Below are 21,673 nucleotides of genomic sequence, written 5' to 3'. Positions count from 1 at the left end.
AGTTATGGAAAGACATGGAGCATAGTCTAAAGTGGTTCTAAAATAAATAAGCATGATGACAATATCCTGGGTTGTTTCAAAAACTGGCTGACTGAGTTGGACATATTTTTCTTTCCAAGATCAAAAGACTAATCTTTGGTCAAACAAAGGTTGATAAAATCTTGAGCAAGCTCTTTGGGGAGTGACTAGGGCAATTATTTTTCTTCGATGACAGCTCCACATAGTTGGGGATCAGATAGGAAAACAAAGAGCACAGGAGTTTAGAGGTTTTTTCCCCCTTCTTGGGATCAGAGAATATAAAATAATATATTATGCAAGCACCTTGTACTGGCTAATATAAAAATTTTGAACAACAAATATGTAGAAACTTGGTGGCAGAGGATTAAATTTTTCTGTTTTTTTTTTTAATCCCAGAGACTATGTGTTACTGATTTTTGTTCTGCATTCTAATGACTTTATTGATACCCTTTCAGAGCTCATTTTTCCAGAATTTCTTGGACAAATGCCTCTTGTTGATGACAACCTGTCAAGCAATCACTTCTAAGCACAGAATCAGCAGCCCTTTCCATGTAGGAATAAATCAGGGTCACGGCGAGCTTCCATCTTCTCGTGCTGGATGTTAAAACGAGTTTCACTCAAGACTTACTGAAGTGTTCATTGAATGGTTTTATTTCCATGAGTCTAGCACTACCAGGAGGTAGAGACTTTACAAGAGAATTCAGGTGCTTTCCATTTATGAGGACACAACTTATTCTTTTTTATTACAGAATAATTCAAAATAGTGTATCACTGGAGGTAATGCCCGGTCAACTTGCCACGGAACACGTGCTTAGAGAGGGACAACAGCATCACTTAGAGCTTGTTAGAAATGCAGTCTCAGGCCCCGCCCAGACCTACTGGATCCATACCTGCAACCTGCCAGATCTCCAGGTGATTTACAGCACATTAAAGACTTCAGCAGTGACTTCATTGAGGTGGACACCTAGGAATCACTTGAGAGGTTTTTTTTTAAAAAACAAACAAACAAACAAACAAAAACAGGCAGAGTTAGACAGTGAGAGAGAGAGAGAGAAAGGTCTTCCTTCCATTGATTCATCCCCCAAATGGCTGCTACGGCCAGCGCTGTGCCGATCCAAAGCCAGGAGCCAGGTGCTTCCTCCTGGTCTCTCATGCAGGTGCAGGGCCACTGCACTACTACACCGCTGCCCTCCCCGGCCACAGCAGAGATCTGGACTGGAAGAGGAGCAGCTGGAAAAGAATCCGGTGCCCCAACTGGAACTAGAACCCTGGGTGCTGGCGCCACATGCGGAAGATTATCCTAGTGAGCCGTGGCACCAGCCAACTTGAGAGTTTTTAATGCAAATTAGTAAGCTCAACCACTAGATACTGCAAAAAGTTCATGAAAAATGGAATTAACAGATAAGTTTATTTGGGAACAAAACGATTGAAACCTATGCATAGTTTTTTCGTGGTATACATTCTCTATGAACTTTGTGAAGACTCCTCAAGTGCACAGATTTTAAATTTGTCTACTTTTATTCTGGTGGTGAGCAACGTTTGGGAAGCCCTACACTGTGGATGGTTACTGATTTATTTTTTTCATTAGAAAATAGGTTTCTTTGGGTAAGAGTTAAGTGAAGGAAAAATAGGACTATTGCCACCATACCCTCAGTACAGCACATGTGCCCCCGTGGATACAGCTGGCATATGTGTTTCTGAAATATGTAGACTCTCTTCAATTTATGTTTTCTTGAGGCCTAACTATTTTACTTAAAAGCTCACACAAGCATCATTTTGACCTTGGTAATTCTTTGTTAGCAGGGCAGTATTTTTTTACTAAAGTATCCTTATACACTTGGGGGTCCTGGAGAACTAATAACAAGAAAATATCTTCCATGGATAAGGTTTTAGGAGAAGGGCGAGAAATGGGCTTCACATTGCTCCCCAAGTTGAAAAAATTCCCTCTTGGTAAAACCAGGCTATGTGATCCTCTCTTCTACCAGAAATAGCGACATAGCATGATGTCTACAGGGAAAATAAAATTGCATGAATACACTCCCCAGTCTACCTCCCAGGTACTAGCGAGTAGAGTATTCATATTCCAACTTAGCAAACTGGAAATTTCAGTTCTTATTTAGTGACTGTCCAAAATCATTGATGCTACGTAATAAACCTTCTTTCTCCTCTAACACATCTGCATTTTTTGACTTTGAATATCCTGTTAAAATATCCACACTTGTTTTTAGAAGCATGCCTTCATACATTGGAGTGTGGCAGTGGGCATACTGTCAGCAGCTGTTTTTAACAGTTAAATAGGAATAATAACTGCCTCACAGCACTGTTGTAAAATTAGTAGAGCAAGTGTTTATTAAAGGGCTCTGTGCAATGTTTAACACAGACTAAGCCCTCCCTAAACAGTGTCCATTACACAGTATTCACTTTTTCACTTGATAGAGTTCATTTCCTTCTGGCACTTCATCAAATTCAATTCTTCTTCACTTTATATCTCTTTGCTATTTAAATGATAAATATCTGACCGATTCCATTATCATTGTTGAGTTCATTTTTGCCTTTCCTCACCTAAATTATGAGAAGTTCCCCTCAGCCCAAAGTAAAATGTCCGTTCCATGGTAATACATGGCAACTCAATGAGCCGAGTGTATCCATTGTTCCCTGGATGATAAAACCATACCCAGTATGCCACAGTAACTGTTTTACAAATGAATTGGAGTACTATGTTTCATATCTATTATAAATTGCAAGTATAAGTATGTCTGGGTAAGTGTATGCATATGTATTTTTAATGTAACCACTATCTGTCAAGAAAATGGGGCGAGTGAGTACTTTATCAGAAGCCACATTGCAGATTTATTTGCAATTCTTAGATTTATTCCAATGCAGTTTCATGAACTTTTCTCACTGCATTTTCTAGGTCATAATTCAGAATCTGCTTCGATTATCAAGAGGGCATGTAATTTACTACTAGTCATTTGGCTTTTGACTTCAGAATTCAAGGATTCTAAAATTGTTTATTAATTTTTAGTAGATTTCATCCATTAACCTCAGATATGGATTTAATTTTGAAATTGTGTCACTGCACCCCTAAACTATCTTTCTCAATTATTAGCTGCTTCCATTTGCTAACATTGTGTCTGAAGGGAATAACCACCCAGGTGACCCATTTGCAAAGCTTGTGACTCTCACATGCCCAACAGCCAGAGTTTGTCATATATTTTCATTCTCTCAACACTGCCTGACTTACGCCGTAAATTGCTGCTCTCCCAGAGCCCATGGTCCCAAACTATGCAAACAGATTAGAGTTTGCTTATAACATTGACCCATGTAGAGTACTTCAGTGGCAAGCAACAGAAATCCACTCTAACTTTAGCTAATCAGGTGATTTGGACAGAACACAGTTTTTAACAGCTTGAACGTGTATCTGAGAAAGGGCAGAATCCAGGTTAGTTCAAGGTGCTATGCTATCCGATTGACTCTTATCTGAAAGTTGTTCCAGTAATGAATGGACTCCAAAATTTTTTTCCTTGGGTTGCTCAGCTCAAGGTCCACTGTCTTGAGATAGACAGGTTGGATCACATGAGAGTACTTTGATTGACAGACTCACTAAGGTTGCACACAGTGTCAGCCAGGTGATGCCCCATCACAGTGTTTTTACCAGTCAAAAAGAGTGTATGGATGGAGGGGAAAAACGAACACAAACACTTATGGTTTCATTTACCCTGGCTTGGAGTAATAAATGATCAGTATAGAAAAATTGGCTGTCTCTCAAAAAAGGATTAAAAATACCATCAGAGCAACAAAGGGAGAGTTTTTCCCTTACTCCCATGGGAAGATATTGAAGATCATGGTAATATATTCAGGTGGGCATAATTTATAGAATCTCCAGAATTATAAAAATCCTAAGGAGAATAAATGATTCTCAAACGCTAGAGTAGACTAATTGCAGTATATCGCCAAGGAGCTTTGTAAGAGTAGAGATTGCGGATCCCACTCTGAGAAATAGCGCTTGGTTTAAATTTGAGTTGATCTGCAGAAGTAAATTTGAAGAACTGCCAAGCTGGTGATCGGAGGCCTCTGATAGAAGGGCCATTAGCCTGGGCCCTTCAACACAGAGAATCTCACATTTAGGTGCTTGGCCTTGTCTCTGTGTGAGACATCATGCACAATCGTAGAACTGCAGTACCAGGCCTGGGAGATGACAGCACTTGCACTCTTTAAGGTTGTGTCCACATCACTTAAATATTTTGGCACTAAGAATTACATAGTTGTTATAGGTCTGTTCCTTATCTGATAAACCTGGTGTGAACCTTTGAGATGTGCCATGATCCCAGTTGGCCTCCTTTGGTATTTCTTCAAGCAGTAGGCCTGACCCCTCTTGGCAGCGAGGAGACCCAGACTTGCCATGCACAGGGCAGCACACACCCTTTGGTGCTGGGTCCAGTAGTTCAAGTCCCTCTAGGGATACCCCAGTAGCCTAAACAGAACTCCAGCTGCTCATTTTGTAGCACCAGAGAGCTTTGTAAAATACTTATGTTTGGCCTCATCTCAGACCTGTTGAACTTGAGGTTCTGAGGATGGGTCTCAAAGGCCTCTGAGCCTTCAAAGTGATTAACTCACTGTGCAGCCAAACTGAAACTGAAATTAAAAAAAAAATACCGTGGTCACATACTTGGGGCTGGGTGAAGTCACTGTCAGGCTCTGTGCACTACTGATGGCAGCACTCCGAGTGCCATTCTTAAAGCTCGCCTGTCCTGCTCAGTCTCAGGCTGGCACACTCCCAGTTGTCTCTAAGAATCCTGCATGTGACTCACCTCCGCTGTGCAGTTCCATGCCCCTTCCAGGCCAAGACAATCAATCCGTCTTCCATGCCAGAAATCCCCCATGGAGATCTACTGCAAGTGCAGGTACATGACCTCAGACCTGAAGTTTCAGAAGTTCTTGGGTGATGCCTGAGAGTCTGTGTTTCCTAGCAAATTCCTTAGATGATTTTTGTGAGCAGCAGTTTCAGGAAGTTTTATGCTCTGTGCCCCTCCCCCTGGAATGTGTTCCCACGTCGCTGATCATACATATACTCAGTGACACAAGGGGGTTTCAAAAAGTTCATGGAAAATGACAAGATTATTCTGTTATAAAAATGATTTTAAATCCATTGATCGTTTTTCCATAATGTGCATTTTCATAAGATTTTTGAAGGCCACTTGTAATTATTTACCTTTTCAGGTTCATCCAGTAAATCATGAGCCCTTGAAGCAAGTATCCTATCTTAATCAATTCTCATTCCCAGAGCCAAGCAAAATGCCCTCTTCACTGATGTTTTTGCACAAAATGAAAGAATAGGAACAAATCTCTATACAGTCAAATTTTCTTTACGATCTCATGATTTCTCATAGAGACATAGAATGCAAGAAAATAAAATTATGATGATTATTTCTTCTGTCTCTCTTCTAGTTAGTTTATAAAGCTTACCAAGTATAAGCCTTCTTCCCATGATTGCATTTACATTTCTTTTCACAGCCCAAAATGAATTTATTCAAGGGAAGTAAATTTGCAGAGGTGGCTAACTGTGGCATGCACACACAGCAAACACGTGGCAGACAGCAAGAATTTAGTAACAGGCTGGTTTATATAGCACAAGCCAGGTAAGGGCCATGAGGCAGGTGGAGCTGAGCTGCTTTTCACAGAAGTTTCAAACTCAGGCCTCCCTCTCTGCAGGCCAGTTGGCTGGAAAGGAATGCAGGGGGTGGGGTGGAGAGGAATACAGCGCATGGGACCAAAGTGGCCTAAGAATGCGGGGGCTGTGTCCTCCCTCCATCAGTTCCGACTCTGAGTGTACACAGAGATGGGCGCCGGTTGCTTCCTGTCTCCCTCCTGCTGATACAGAGCGTTGATGTGGGTTGGGGTGTCTACACTCTGAACTGGGTGGATTAAAGAAGAGCAGTCGTGTGATGTTCCTGCGTGATGGCTTGGGATACAGCACTCACTCATTCCTGTAAGAACTTTTGAACTATATTTATACAAGGTAGGAATAGAAATACTATGATTATGGGGGTAAAAGGAGATAATAGAGACAGTACCCATGGTGGAAAAGATAGCCCAAATGAGGCGGGGTTATTTTGGGAAGATTAGCATGTTTTTATGCATTTGATCCCTTCTCTTACAACGTCTGACTTACTGGTATAAAAGCAGCACTCGGAACCCAAAAAGGGAGGCAGAGTGCTCCTCTTTCAGCAGTGAGGAGGGCTAGTCCCCAGGGGTTTTGAAGGATCGCTGCTGCCAGGGAATCCACCCGATCCTGGATAGGAGACAGTTGCTGTGCTAGGCCTTCGATTTTTTTTGCCTTGTCTGCTGAAATGGCCATCCTGGCTGCTACAACATTCAGATTAGCATGGGGGTGAGTCCCAAGTCCCTCCTACTGTAATGAGTTAGAGGGATGAAAAGTAGAGATTGGTGTAGAGTATAGCTCAGAGGGGACTACGAAAGCAAGCGTACCAGTCCCTGTGCAGTTAGCGGGAAGACACATGTATGCCTGCCTGCTGCAGAGAAAGAAGGCCCTGTGTGGTTTAATGTGTACGTGCTGACAGGGAGCTGTGGAATGGCAGGAACTGTTTCAAGTGGAGCATTTATTATTAGACCCTAGAAATTCATAATATCACATTTATTGAAATTGTATTGTTTCAGATACTGTGCTAAGCACTTGGCAGGAATTCATTTCTTCCTCATAACAACCTATGAAATAGATATGCATAGTGTCCTCCAGGTTACAGATGAGATGCGAAGGCACTGAGAGGCATAGAATGTATTTAACTTATGTAACCTGGGAGGGAGTAGAGCCAGCGTTGGCACTCAGGCAGCAGGTTCCCCTATCCAAGCCTCCCACCTCTGAATCGGGAATTAACACAGTCCCTGATCTTCACTGAAGAGATCGACAGTCTCCAAAAGTATCCTCTTAATGTGTTACAGTGTTGCAGGGTATGGGAAATTATTTTGATTATGCAAAAGAGGAAGTTTTCCATTTTGCCTGGAGAGGAGGAGGGGAAAGTTAATGAAGAGGTCCTACAGAAGAGGCGTTTGGGTTGAACCATGAAATGTGCTTAGTGAGATGTGGCCACGAGGAGAAGAGGAGAATCCAGCCATTCCTGATGAGGCAGTAGCCCGAGCAAAGGCACGGAGTCCTGAGGACGCACGGTTGTGTGCATCTGTAAAGTCCGCTTATGGTGGCTTCCTTCCGAGAAGGAAGTGGTGGATGGTGAGGTGTGCAGGGGCAGGGCTGGGAAAGGCGCACAGAGCTCTAAGCTCTCTCTCGGGAAGTCCCAGCCAACCTGACTTGAGCAACAGAATGTGTTGCCTCATTAAACAGAGTCACAGAAGAGGGCTGGCCTCAGGCACAAGGATATAAGGCTCTGCTGAGTCCTGTGCTTACTTAAGCACCTGTAGCTTTCTTCTGGTCTCGCAACTTGGTTCCTGTCTGTTGGCTCCACTCTCTGGCTGCAGCTCCAAGCCTCAGTCTCTCACACTCAAACCACTGAGCTTAGCGATTGAGAGAGTCCACTTCTCCAGCAATTCCAGAACAACCACTGAAGTCAATTTCTTTGGCACTGATTGGTCAGGGCTGAGTCACATTCCGGTCTCTGTTGTCCCTGAGCCAATCACCAGAGGGTGGGATGCATAGACTGGCTTAGTCTGAATCACCTGCTCTGTCTTTGGAAATCATGAAGTAGTCACAAAGCCATTGGGTAAAGAATAGAGAAGAGATGTACCCCGAAGTAGACTTGGGATATTATCTAAGAGGAGGCAGTAAATGCTGAGCAGAAATCACAGCAAATGTCCACTAGGGTTGAAGTGCAGGTTTTGAGAGGCCACGAATATTGTCTCAAAACTAACGAAGGTTTTGCATCAAATTATGGAGAACGTTTCACAAGCTCAGGCGATGCACTGTGTATAGTTACTGACTGTGTGCAGTTTTCTGGCTTGTTCTTTGGGGCTCAAACTCACTTGACAAGTGGTGCTCTCTCCTTCGGCTGCGAGGGTGTTCAACACAAAAGAAGTCACGGGTCTGTGAGTCGTGCTTTGGCTCTCTAGAGGAAGCCTTACCCAGGATCTTCCTGCTGAGTGTGTTTTCCGAAGCTAAATCAGCCCTCCCACCACCTCCTACCCAGGCCCCATCCTATTGGCTACCCCGTTAGCGGGAAAGTGTGTGAGACAGGAATTGTTTGAGTAGAAACGTTCCTTCTGCGGTGGCTTTGGCCTCCTCTGGCATGATTCCACATTTACAGTAGTGAGCCATGTTTTATTTGTTACTTCTTCCAGACCTCTGGTTAGCTTCTCAATTTGCAATGCAAATTAGGCATAGAAAGAGTTTTATATGCTATACATGCAATTCACCATACATCCACATTCAGTGACAAAATACAATGTCTTGGCTTGGCTGTTTGAATATAATTTCAAATAACCAAAATATTTACCACTTATCGTTAGTTCTGACGTATGCTCATAGATCCACAGTGATCTGGAATGCAGAGAGTAAGTGACACAGAAAAGCAGCACCACTGTTGATACTGGCTTTGGAAGCAAAAACTTTGAATGGGATAGCCTAACTTATGCCTTGAAATTATAAATGGATAAATAGATTTCCGTGAATTCAAGCCTCACTTGGCATGTTCCAAGCAGAAGAATTCAGAGCCACTTTTGAAGAAAGGAAAAAAATGACTTGTCTCTCTGAATCTGGCATAGCTTGCAAGTTGAATGCTTCAGTGTGCTCAGGGGCAGGTGTGCTATGCTAGCTACTAGCTCATTGTAGGTGCTTTTGTGTAAGGTTGCAGGTGGCTACAGTTTAGAAATGGAACTCAGTGACAAAGACAGCTAGATTAATCATCCCATAGAATCCATATGACTAATGGCTGGATTGGCTTAAGTAAAAAGTGGATTAGAATTAACAACTCAAATGTAAAATCCTACTTAACCTTCTCATCACCCTTAAGTCACTGCACAATCCCAGTATTTTTCTTTGTAGCGTAAGAGTTGCCTGCTGCTCTTGATGCCCTGGACGGGAGCAGGGGTCTAGAGTGACACCTTGCATCTGAAAGATCTGACACAGGTATGTGTCACCTCCATTCTAGCCCTAGCTCGTTCTGGGAAGCAGTTCATCCTCCACGCCAGCCGCAGTATTCTTTGTCAAATTAGATTGCCTCGCATACAATAGTCTTTCTTCACCAATTAGACTCATGTGTGCACAATATAAAACCATGTTATCCTTGATGACAAGCTTGAAGATGTTTGCCTCCACTGTCCTTTAAATTTTAGGAAAGCAAAATGCTATTTTTATTTCCCATTGCCTTTCCCAGGGAGTGCATGCTGCAAACACAGCCGCCCTCAAAAAACAGCAGCAGCAGCTGCTACAACAGCACAACTTCAGCTCCTTGCTGCAAAAGCCCCCGGGGTTGCAGCTGGGAGCAAGGTAGTCAGCACGTTGGACTGAGACCATATTCAAACAGCCATTGTAATCCAGACTCCGATTTCTAGTCTGAATCTGTGGAATTAGCTGCTTTCCAAGATAGAAATCTGTTTGGCAGAAAAGAAATGTTTGTTTCGAAATGAAATCCATTTGGTTAATAATTATCCACTCAGTTTTAGGTTGTTTTCCTCAGTTCTGTAAATAGTCTCCTGCATTGCCTCTCTCCAAGACTGATTAAAAGTGGATTTACCCTTTGAAGAAGGGACCCAAAGAATACATTCGAACCAACCCTCATTTCTCTGGTAATAGTTGCACCTAACTCTGTTGATCCCTCTCTCTCGAATTTACTACTTGATACCTCGCAGGGAGTGCCAGTGTGGACATTGATCAGGAGTTAGAGACACTCAGCATGGGCCACTACGGTGCTGTATGTTGGCCTAATTTGAAAAGAAATCCTACAAGTCTGGCCAGTGTGACGTAGAAGTCATGTTGTCTAGGTTGAAAATCAGGTTTTTATGAATCCTAAATTGCCCATTAGATTATTTTTGTCAGCTAGTTGAAACAGCGAGCTGCACAGGGGCACATTTGCTTAACTAACAGAAGCTGATAGGATCACCCATTTGCAGTACCTTTCAAATGAAAACAAAATATTAGGCTCCTCTGAGGAACCATATCAGACCCTTGGGTCTTCTGTATGTATCATCCGGATGCCCTCTTTTCTTCACAGTATTTCTTTATCCTTTAATAATTTTTTTTAATGTTGAAGACTACCAAGGGGCTGGGGGTGGGTAGAGAAGTCAGGTTGAAAATGGATTTCACTGATAAAAATCAGCTTTTTCAGGTGCTATCAACTTGGAATAAATAGAGCTTTTATACCGCCTACACAGCCTTCTTGCTTAGCTGCGTGTCCCTCCTTTCCCCCTTAATTCACGGGATGCAATTCTGCTTTCCTGGAAGATACATTGCGTTTCAATCCAACTATATAAAAACCCAACCAAAAAGAAGTCTGGTACAGGTCAATGACTGTAATCCTGTGAAAAGGCTAAGGAAGCGCTGTGATTTAATCATCTGATTTCTCTCAACCTTTCAAATCATCTGGAGTTTCTCTGAGTTGCATAATTTAATAATGAAAAGAAAGGAAGATTGTGAAATCTGCCTTTTTTTTTCTTTCCTTCTCTCTGATCTACAGCTTGAAAATCTCTTTGCAATCTCTTCCCTTCAATTAATGAAATAGTTTCCCAGCCCACTCCCATCCTGCCTGGAGACACAATTGCCATGGTTACCTGGATACCTGTTCTCAGAGTGTATGTAGTAGCAATTCAGCAATTTAAACGTCTCAGTGTGTTGCACTTTGGAACAGTAATGAGATCATTATGAAACTACTTGTAGAGAAAACACCATTGATGTTGCAGTCTGAGATTAAAACTTTAATTTGTATTCATTTACTCATTTAAAGAGATAAGGATGAGGAGCGGCTGGTGTCTATAGCTAAGTAGCCAGTCACTGACATGAAATCTCATCCAGCCGAGACAAGGCATTGGCAGTTGCCTCTCCTTGAACAGATGTTGATGAGATTGAAAGAAAAGACAAAAAGTGGGCATTTTGCCTAGTGGTTAAGACCTTGGGTTGGGATGCCCGATTCCTGCACCCAAAGTGCTTGGGCTCAAGACATGGTTCTGGCCCGATGTCAGTTTCCTGCTAATGTGCACCCTAGGAGGCAGCAGGTGATGGCTCAAGTACCTCCATCCCCGCCACCCATGAGGGAGACCACCAATTCAGTTCCAGCTCACAACTTCAACCTGGCCCAGCATGGGCTGTTGTGAGCATTTTGGGGAGTGAACCAGCAAATGGGAGATCTCTGTCTGCCTCTCTCTCTCTCTCTCTCTCTCACTAGCTCTCTTTGTGTGTGCGCATTGCGCGCAGGCACCTGTCTCCCTCTGCCTTTCAAATAAATGAAAATATTTTTTAAAATATCTATTCATTTGAAAGGCAGAGTTAAAGGAAGAGGGAGAGACAGAGAAAGAGATCTTCCATCTACTGATTCACTTCCCAAATAGGTTCCCTGCATGGGTGGCAGGGCTCCAAGCACTTGAGCCATCTTCCACTTAGCAGAGAGCTGGAACAGCAGTGGAGCATCTGGGACTCAAATCAGCACTCATACAGGATGCTGGCATCACGGACGGCAGCTCAACCCACTGCATCACACTGCTGGCACCCATAAGTGAAAAAATTTTTAAAGAAAGGAGAAGAGAGAACCACTCATGCAGTGGATGTTTGGGGCAAGCATTCCTCAATAGTGAATCTATATGAGGGTCAAGGGAAAGAGATATTTGAGGATATTCTATTCATTTTATCTCAAAATGCCATTTATTTTTGTGAGCTTGATTTAGAAAATTTTGCATGGGACCTTACAGATTTCCTCTAGGGAAGTAATACTTCCCTCTGACATTACACATTTTTTGCTATTAAAAAAAAAATTAGTGCCTTTCCTAAGTGGATGTCTTAACTTCAAGTTCAATATAGAGTTGAGAAATAGTTTACGTGTAATTTGAACTGCTGATAATTAGAAGTTCCATGTTTGTCAATATTGCATTTTAAAGGAAAAAACTAGAATGGGTTGAAGATTAACCCTGTCATGCCATATACTTTCTTATAATCTCATAGACTATTCGCAGTAGGAGAGAAATGGTGTAGTTACAGCAAGAATGCTGAGAAATTCAATTAACTGAGAGTATTGAAGCTAAAAGTACAGCTTATTACCATGTGCTCAACATTGTTGAGCCTGAACCTAATTGCTTTTGAACATGCATTTTTCTGTAAATTAGTACAAGGTCTTTTATTAAATAAATCTGATCCCATGAAAAGGGGAACAGGAAGCACATTATGTTTCCCTGTTCACATTCCCCAATAATATAACTTTTCTGCAAATTAAAAATAAAAATAAATAAAACCCTATATGAATTCCTGGATTGTAATTCCAATCTATACACATACACACAATAAAGTGTTTGGTGGGTAAGAATTAAAGATTAGGAGGCCAGCATTGTGGCACAGAGGGTCAAGCTGCTGGTTGTAATGCTGTCATCCCATATGGGCTCCATTTCAGACCTAGTTGCCCTGCTTCTGATTCAGTTCCCTGCTAATGCACCTAGGAAAGCAGCAGAAGATGCCCCAAGTGCTTGGGCCCCTGCCACCCATGTGGGAGACCCAGATGAAGTTCCAGGCTCCTGGGTTTGACCTGGCCAAGCCCTGACCATTGAGGCTATTCGGGGACTAAAGCAGTAGATGAAAGATCTCTCTCTCTCTCTCTCTCTCTCTCTCTCTGTAACTCTGCCTTTGAAATAAATACATAAATCTGTTTAAGATAGAATTAAAGATTAAAAATCCAATTACAAAAATGCTATAAAATTATGATTCATTTTTCTATAAAATTATGAATTGATTTATCCTTAGGTAAACAATACCTATAAAGAAGAACCATGCTTTAGAATTTCATTAAGGAGATCATATTTATAAATATTCATAAGTTTAAAGTTTTAAACTTATATTTCTTATTAATACTTGTAATTCCAGGGCAAAGCTCAGGCAAGAATCTAGTGCTCTTGTGAATTATTGATGAAAGTAAAATTAGGACATCTTTGCTGGTGAATAATTTGATAATATGTACAAAACTACCTATTTTGGGAGCCAGCAGGTAGCATAGCAGGTGAAGCCACCACTTGCAACTCCAGCATCACATATTGGAGTGTGTGTGACCTGGGTGTTACAGCTATTTTTTAAGACTTATTTATTTATTTGAAATGCCGAGTTACAGAAAGAGATAGGAAAGAGAGAGAAAGATCTTCCATCTGCTGGGCCGATCCGAAGCCAGGAGCCAGCAGCTACTTTTGAGTCCCAATATGGATGCAGGGGCCCAAGTACTTGGGTCATGGTTTGCTGCCTTCCCAGGCATATTAGCAGGTAGCTGGATTGGAAGTGGAGCAGTTGGGTCTTGAACTGGTGCCCATATTAGAAACTGGTGCTGTGGGAGATGGCTTTACTTGCTACACCACAGCACCAGCCCCTGCTCTGCCTTTCAAATAAATAAAAAATATATTTTTAAAATGCTTATTTTACTTCTATCTAGACAACTTGTTTATGGGAATTTATACTGAAGTTTTTTAAAAAAGATTTATTTATTTATTTGAAAGTCAGAGCTACACAGAGAGAGGAGAGGCAGTGATAGAGAGAGAAAGAGAGAGAGAGAGAGAGAGAGAGAGATCTTCTGTCCGCTGGTTCACTCCCCAGATGGTCGCAATGGCCGGAACTGTGCCAATCTGAAGCCAGGAGCCAGGAGCTTCCTCCAGGTCTTCCACATGGATACAGGGGCCCAAGGATTTGGACCATCTTCCACTGCCTTCCCAGGCCACAGCAGAGAGCTGGATCAGAAGAGGAGCAGCCAGGACTAGAACTGGTGCACATATGGGATGCCGGCGCCTCAGACCAGGGAGTTAACCCACTGCGCCACAGCACTGGCCCCTATACTGAAGTTTTAATAGCACAAATGCAACAAAAGAGGGGGAGAGGCATACCACAATATCATTTATTACAATTTGTAGAGGAATACCGGCGTCCTTACTTCTCTGTTCTTGAACTTGGCCATTTTCTGATGATAAAGAAAAGAAATGTTTGGTTGAGAAATATTTGAGCAGATGTTCACCAAATTGTTCCCATGGTTATTTTTGGTGGGAAGAGTCTGGATGATTTTTAATTTCTCCTTTATGCTTCTCTCCATCATTTTTACTATTTTTGTATCAAGCATGCATTAGTGTTATCATAGGGGCAATAATACAGTTGTATAGGTTGAACTGTGCATCACAAAAAGATATTTGAAAATACTTTATTTGAAAATGGAATCTGATGGTGAAATGTTTTGAAAATGGAGTCTCTGCCATTGCCATCCAGTTACAACGAGGACATGCCGCCTTGGTTTTCTTATAAGAAGAGTTGCACAGGGTGAATATGGCCATGTGACCATGGAGGCAGATGCTGGATTGATGCATCTACAAACCAAGGATTCCTGATGGTTCCCCCCAGGCCCCAGAAGTTAGGAGATGCAAGGAAGGATTCTCCCCCACAAATCTGAGAGAGACACTGTCCCTGCTGATATCTTGATTTTGCAATTCTAGCATCTGAAACTGTGAGACAATACATTTTTGCTATTTTTAAGCTACCCAGTTTCTGGTATTATTATAGCAACCCTAGGAAACGAATCAAAAATCTGTTTTAATTCATGGAGGGTGGGGAACGCAAACTCCTTGTGCTATATAGATGCAGTGAGAAGACTCATCATTCTGTCATGCCACTCGTGGAAGAGCAAACCCTTCTGGCAAGTGTTCTAAATCCAATACAATAACTTGGAATCAAATTCATGGTGCACAGGAGAGGGAAGTGAAACAGTCCTACGTCTTCGTTGCATCATTTTCCAAAGCCTCCTCCTCTGTGAATCATCACAAATATCGTGAAGAATCCAGAGATCTGTCTTGATGATGGACTACATTAAAGAATTCCAGGCCTGCTTGTCATCATTTTCATTTTTTCCCTCAGCCATATTAAATATGACTGTAACGATGAGCTAAAAGGAAAATTAGGTCCCAAATGTTTTGGCATCTCTGCAGTATCGAAGGTCAACCACATAGCAGTGAGCCAGAATGCGTTGTGAACAGACATATGGCATTTGTTTGGGAGGGGAGAGGGTGGGAGGAGCAGTGTCCTGTTTTCCAGCTGTCTTCTGAAGTCAGCCTGGATTTCTGTAAAATCCTGATGCACTTTATGTAGCGTCATAATCATATTATTTCTGCATGGTCTTTGATAATCTAAGAACAAAGAAGACAATACTCCAAGAACCCCATGCCTTCTGACTGTGCAGAGTCTGCAGGAAAGTAAAATTGAGGATCCAGCTGCACCAGGAGTGGACAAATGAACCAATTGAGGACTGAATTCTGAACACCCTGGCAAGAACTACCACTCTGGGAAGCCTGCAGCTTAGGAAAATACAGTCTAGTCCCAAGCTGAAATCACTTCTCTTTTAGAATAACTGCACCCTAATGCTGTTTTAATAAAGTGCTATCTATTTGGATGCTCTTGTGATAGAGAATTCAACTGAGCACGGTCAAGTGTACTTGTATAAGGAACACATGTATAGACCTCCTGTGATTTGGAAGATTAAGCAAAAGGCCAAGGATTCCGCAAGAACTTGAGCAATTTCAAATGATAGAAACGCAACTCCAACAAGCTAATACCAAAGAAAGGAAGGGGATTATGTTGGGAAATCAAGGGGTGGATGTTGTGTCCTGTCTCTAAGGGTTCCTTTAATGTGTCCGCCGGGCACTGTGCTCCCTCTTACCTTTGATTCTCTTTGGGCAGTGACCTTATTTTCTCTTCTACAAAAGGGCTCTGCTCACCTGCCAGGAAGTAGATTCAGCTTCTGACTTGCATTCCCATGGCTCACAATCCAAAAGAAAAGAGGAGAACAATTCTCCTTTCTCAGCTTCATACGCAAATGTTCCACAGAAGTTCTCTAAGTGTTGAATTTGGGAGAGGCGCCCATACTGTAGTCAGTTATCCTGGCCAGGTAGACAGGGCAATCAAATTACCCTAACCTAGATCTGCAGCTTGGAGGGTACAGAACTGAGTTTGCAACTCCATTACAACAACATGGAATGCAAAGATAATCAGTGTGGAGTGGGGTTCTCTGGAGCGCGGGTAGTGACTCAAGACACTGCGGATGCCTATGAGAATGCTCTTGTTCCCCCAAATACTGACCCATCTCTCCTTCATCTAGGTTTCTATGTCGCTCGAAGTCTCTATTATAATCTCTCAGGCTATATAACTGTCATGTTATATAAAAAGAAAGATTAGATAGATAATGGAAGCTATGTAGATATTCAAAGATTACAAATGGCTCAGTTCTTGTGGAGCTGACAAAAGCAATGACAAACTTAACTCTGAAAATAAGTAAATAAAAATTGATTACAAAATAAAACATACACGGGCTGAGTTTTAAATTAAGCATGAGTTAGATATATGATATTGGGAATTTTAAAGACAGGTTATTTTAAAGCAAACTATAAATAAAGAAATACAAATCTATATTGAAAAAACAAATCAAAAAGGCAGCCCAGTAAGTTGGGGATAAAATGTACAAATAGAATGCAGAGCTACAACCTTTCCTGTTCACACTGGAATTTTATGATTGGCTGTTCAAGAATACATGTTTCCAAGGCTGAAGTTGTGGTAGAGCGGGTTAAGCTGCTGCTTGCAATGCTGTCATTCCATTTCAGAGTGCCAGTCTGAGTCCCAGCTGCTCCACTTTTGAGCTAGCCTCCTGCTAATGCACCTGGGAAAGTAGCAGGCAATGGCCAGAGTATTTGAGTCCTGCCATCCCAGTGGAAGACCTGGATGGAGTTGCTGTTTCCTGGCTTTAGCCTGGCCAGCCCTCACTATTGCAATTATCTGGGAAGGGAACCATCAGATGGAACACCTCCCTTTGTCAGTCTACCTTTCAAATCAATAAAATAGATCTTAAAAAATTTAAATAAATGCTTCCCATGTGTGTCAAAAAGACCTGTACACTTCGTAAATAGATGCAGTGAAAATATTGCTCTATAACCTTAAAGGGGATCTAGGCCCCAACAATATATCGTACAAGAAGATATTTATTTACTTATTAAGAGTTGCAAAGAACTGACTTGGAAGCAGTGTGGTGCTTAGAGACATATCCTGAGATTTTAGCCATGGTGTGAATTGAGGTTTGACGTCTGACATCACCCACGTCCCAGGAACTGGACTTTGTCTTGCAGGTGCTTAGTGTCTCATCCATTGTCTCATGTCAAGATCACATAACCAATTTCTAGAAGCTTAAGGGTTATATGTTTTCATTGTAGGAAAAAAATTGAGAAAAACTTCAGATATTGAAACAGTATTTCCAACTGGAGTCGACCAACATTTCCACAGGCCTTTACCAGGGCCCCAGTTGGAAACTCCCTGGGGACCATGCAGGCTCCTTTATGAACAGGAGGAATTTGGGTACTCTCTCTGTGGAAAATGAAGTTTCTAAGTCAAGGTAGTTTGTTTTCCATTATCCACATGTGAATTATCTACTTAGCCTGTATCTACCGAGTGTTTTGTTTTCCAATTTTTAAATATCATCTGAAGTGTTTGTTTATTTATTTGAAAGGCAAATGACAGAGAAAGATACAGAGAGAGAGAGGGAGAGGGAGATCTTCCATTAGATCCAGGAGGGTCTGGGCCAGGCCAAAGTCAGGACCCCAGAAGCCCGTTAGAGTCTCCTCCGTGGATGACAGAGACTGACATACTTGAGTCATCATCTTCTCTTCCCAGGATGAAATTAGCAGGAAGATGGATTGAAATTGGAGTAGCCTGGACTTGACGCAGGCATTGCGACATGGGATTCAGACCTCTCAAACAGCAGCTTACTCCACTGCTGCACATACCTATTCTTGTTTCCTCATTTAAAATTTTTTAAATTTAATTTTAATTTTATTACATTTTATTTGTTAATATATACAGAACATATTTCATGACTATTATGCATACAATTTCAAGAATACAATGATACATTCTTCTCTCCCTCCCTTTTTCCTCCCTACTTTCTTTCCTTTGAATTTTTTTTGTGTTAACACACTTTCAGTTGACTTTATAATCACAGGTTCAATGCTCCCCTAAAAAAAGAGCCCTACAAGAAAAGGGTAGATAGACAGGTGTTCCACAGGGGTATGGACAAGGATTATAGACAGCAATCAAATCACAAGATGTCAGTCTAGCTAGATATATATTAAGATTTTTTTGGTTCTCTATGTATTAGCTACGACCTGTCAGAGAAGATGTATATTTGTCTCTTTGGTTCTGGATTATTTCACTTAGCTTAATGGTCTACAGCTGTATCCATTTTGCTGCAAATAATGGTGTTTCATTCTTTATTATCACGGAGTAGTATTGCATTGTGTATATGCACCACGTTTTCTTTATCCAGTCATCAGCTGATGCACATCTGGATTGACTCTATATCTTAGCTATTGTGAATTGAGGTGCTATAAACATCGGGGTACAGGCAACACTTTCATATGCTGATTTCATTTCCTTTGAGTACATTCCTAGGAGGGAGATGGCTTGACCAAATGGCAGACCTATTTTCAGATTTCTGAGGAATCTCTAAATTGTCTTCCACCTTGGTTATACTAGTTTACATTATCAGCAATGGGGTATTAGTGTATCTGATACATCCTCATCAACAATTGTTGTTTTTTGATTTTTGCATGATAGCCATTCAAATTGGGGTGAGATAAAACTTCATTGTGGTTTTTATTTGTTTTACCTTGATTGAGAATGATTCTGATCATTTTTTTCATGTGTTTGTATTTTATCCTTGAAAAATATCTGTTCATGTCCTTTGCCCATTTCTTCACTAGATTGTTTTGTTGTTTTTAAATTTCTTGAGCTCTTTACATAACCTGGATATCAACCCTTTATCAGATACATGGTTTGCTAGTTTACAAATATTTTCTCTTGTTATGTCAATTGCTTCTTCACTTTGTTGAGTGTTTCCTTTGTAGTACAGAAGCTTGATGTAATTCTATTTGTCTGTTTTTGCTTTAATTGCCTCTGCTTCTAAGGTCTTATCCAAGAAATTTTTGCCCAGAAAAATGTCAGGTAGTATTTTGCCTAAGTTTTACTCTAGTAATTTGATGGTTTCTAGTCTTAGCCTTCGACCCTTGATCCATTGTGATTTGATTTTTGTATAGGGTATAAGGTAGGGGTCTTGTTTCATACTTCTGCATGCAGAGATCCAATTTTCCTAACACAACTTATTGAAAATACTGTTCCATTTGTGAAAAATTAGACAGTCAGCTAAAATCCTTTCATCCAGATAACCCTCATTAACACCTTGACATATATCATTCATGACTTTATTCCTACATAAAAATGAAATGCAAAATGTTTTCTTTCATAGCAGTAATTTTGTTTGATTACTAATGTTTTGTTGTTTTTAAAATATAATAAGCCATTTACTTTCATCATGAATAATATAATGTTATGTTAATATATAAGGAAGAATTTAGATATTCTTTTTTATTTTTTGCTATTGTAAGCAATTCTGTGGTGACATGTTCATAAACTAGTATTCTTGTTTCCTTAAGTTCAATTCTTAGAGGCAGAATTCCAGGGTCAAAGTTTTTGCAGAACTTCTGGGGTTTAGATGGTTAGGAAAATTGCCATCCAGAAAGGTATGAGTTCTCATTTTCTCTGTCAACCAGAGGACTGCTACTGTTTAGAATTTCTGACTACTGGGCGGGCAGGTGGGGAAAATAGTATCATCAACATATATTTTTCTCTTTAAGAGTACATATTTTCGTATTTAACATATCTGAAATATATTGTATCTTGCAATAGACAGTGATTTTATATAAAGACCCTTGACAAAGTTCATGGAAAATGGAATTAAAAGATAAGATTATTCTGGTGCAAAATCATTTGAAATTTATGCATACTGTGCGTCTTTAAACAGTTCATGGAAAATGTGTATTGTGAAAAAATTATGAACAAATTTCAAAATTTGTACCACATGAACTTATCTTTTAAATTCCATTTTTTCCACAGACTTTTTGAAGTTCATTTACATTGTTTGGTAGTTTAATTTGTAAGACTTTCTTTTCTTAAAAACAATCATTACTTTTCTGAAAGACACAGAGAGAGAAAGCTCCCACCCATGATTTTGCTCCCCAAATGCCTGAAATGGTCCAGACTGGACCAGGCTGAAGTCAGGAGCCTAGAACTCCATTCAGGTTGCCCACGTGGGTGGCAGGGACCCAAGAAGTTGAACTGTCACCTGCTGCCTCCTGCAGTAGGGAGCTGGAAGCTGGATCCTAGGTGTAGCAGGGACTCGAACCTGTGCCTTCCAATATAGGATGTGGGAATCCCAAATTGTGTCTTTATTCTACAGCTGATGACCGGCACCAGATTCTTTCTTCCTTAATAACACATAAAGTAGCAGTATGCTCTACAATCAACGGCATCTTAGCTTTGGCGAAATACAGTAACCACATAAGCAGTTTTAAGTTTTGGCCCAGCTTTCCTTGCCACCCACCAAGCTTCTGGGACCAGTTGCCCTTGCTAACTACTTACTGTGTGCCCAAAGTATGCAAATTCAATTCAACTTTTATTCGAATCTCTCTGCATATGGCTCAGGGAATAAAAAGATGAGCATGACAGTACTGAGAAATACTTAATTAGGAAGGTCACTGCATAAAACCCGTGTAATGAATGTCACCTGGAAACCTTTGTGGAACGCAGCAGGATATAAATAAACAAAAACATTACCCATACAGAAGCAAACAGGCATGAATTTCAGATCATCTGTCCCACGTGTTTTCTTTATGGACCCAGATAACCAAGAGCTAAACTGGTTCTCTAAGGAGCCCCTCCTCTAAGCCTCTCTGAAGGTATGATTGATTGCTGCTCTCTTGCTTTTCCAATGCCAACTCCTGCTCAGCCTTCAAAGCTACCCCTCTTAGGAGTTGCTCTGGTTTTTTCTCTCTCTCCCTGACTTCTGTCCAAAGTACCTCCCCGGGTTTCCATAGTACTTAGCATTTAAGTAACCGCTTAATACCGTATATCATGGAAGCCTATTTCCATACTGTAAGGAACAAGCAGGTGGTAGGGCATAGAGTTCAAAACTAAAACTCTGGGGCCGGCGTCGCAGCACAGTAGGTATTCCTTTGCCTGCGGACCAGCATCCCAGATCAGCGCCGGTTCTAGTCCCAACTGTTCCTCTTCCAATCCAGCTCTCTGCTATGGCCTGGGAAAGCAGTAGAAGATGTCCCAAGTCCTTGGGTCCCTGCACTCACATGGGAGACCTGGAAGAGGCTCCTGGCTCCCGGCTTCGGATCTGTGCAGCTCCGGCCGTTGCGGCCAATTGGGGAGTGAACCAGAGGATGGAAGACCTCTCTCTGTCTCCCTCTCACTGTCTGTAACTCTACCTCTCAAATTAAAAAAAAAAAAATCTTAAAAAAAAAAAACCTAAAACTCTGATGGCCGGTGTTGTGTTGTAGTGGGTAAAGCCGCTGCCTGTGACACCGGCATCCCATATGGGTGCCTATTCATGTACCAGCTGCTCCACTTGCAATCCAGCTCCCTGCTAATGTG

The 21,673-nt window shown here is 41.4% G+C and overlaps 1 protein-coding gene across 6 annotated transcripts in view; it reads left to right on the top strand.

Annotated features, from left to right (window-relative positions):
• The window catches only part of PPP2R2B (protein phosphatase 2 regulatory subunit Bbeta), a 490,171-nt gene that overhangs the window by 114,017 nt on the left and 354,481 nt on the right, over window positions 1–21,673 (top strand). The gene's annotated exons all lie outside the window — the stretch shown is intronic.

Source organism: Oryctolagus cuniculus, chromosome 6, assembly GCF_051225735.1.
Source record: "Oryctolagus cuniculus isolate XC-2025 breed Fujian yellow rabbit chromosome 6, ASM5122573v1, whole genome shotgun sequence".
Taxonomy (NCBI): domain Eukaryota; kingdom Metazoa; phylum Chordata; class Mammalia; order Lagomorpha; family Leporidae; genus Oryctolagus; species Oryctolagus cuniculus.
Note: the sequence above shows the minus strand (reverse complement) of the source record. Positions and strands in the feature narration are given on the sequence as shown.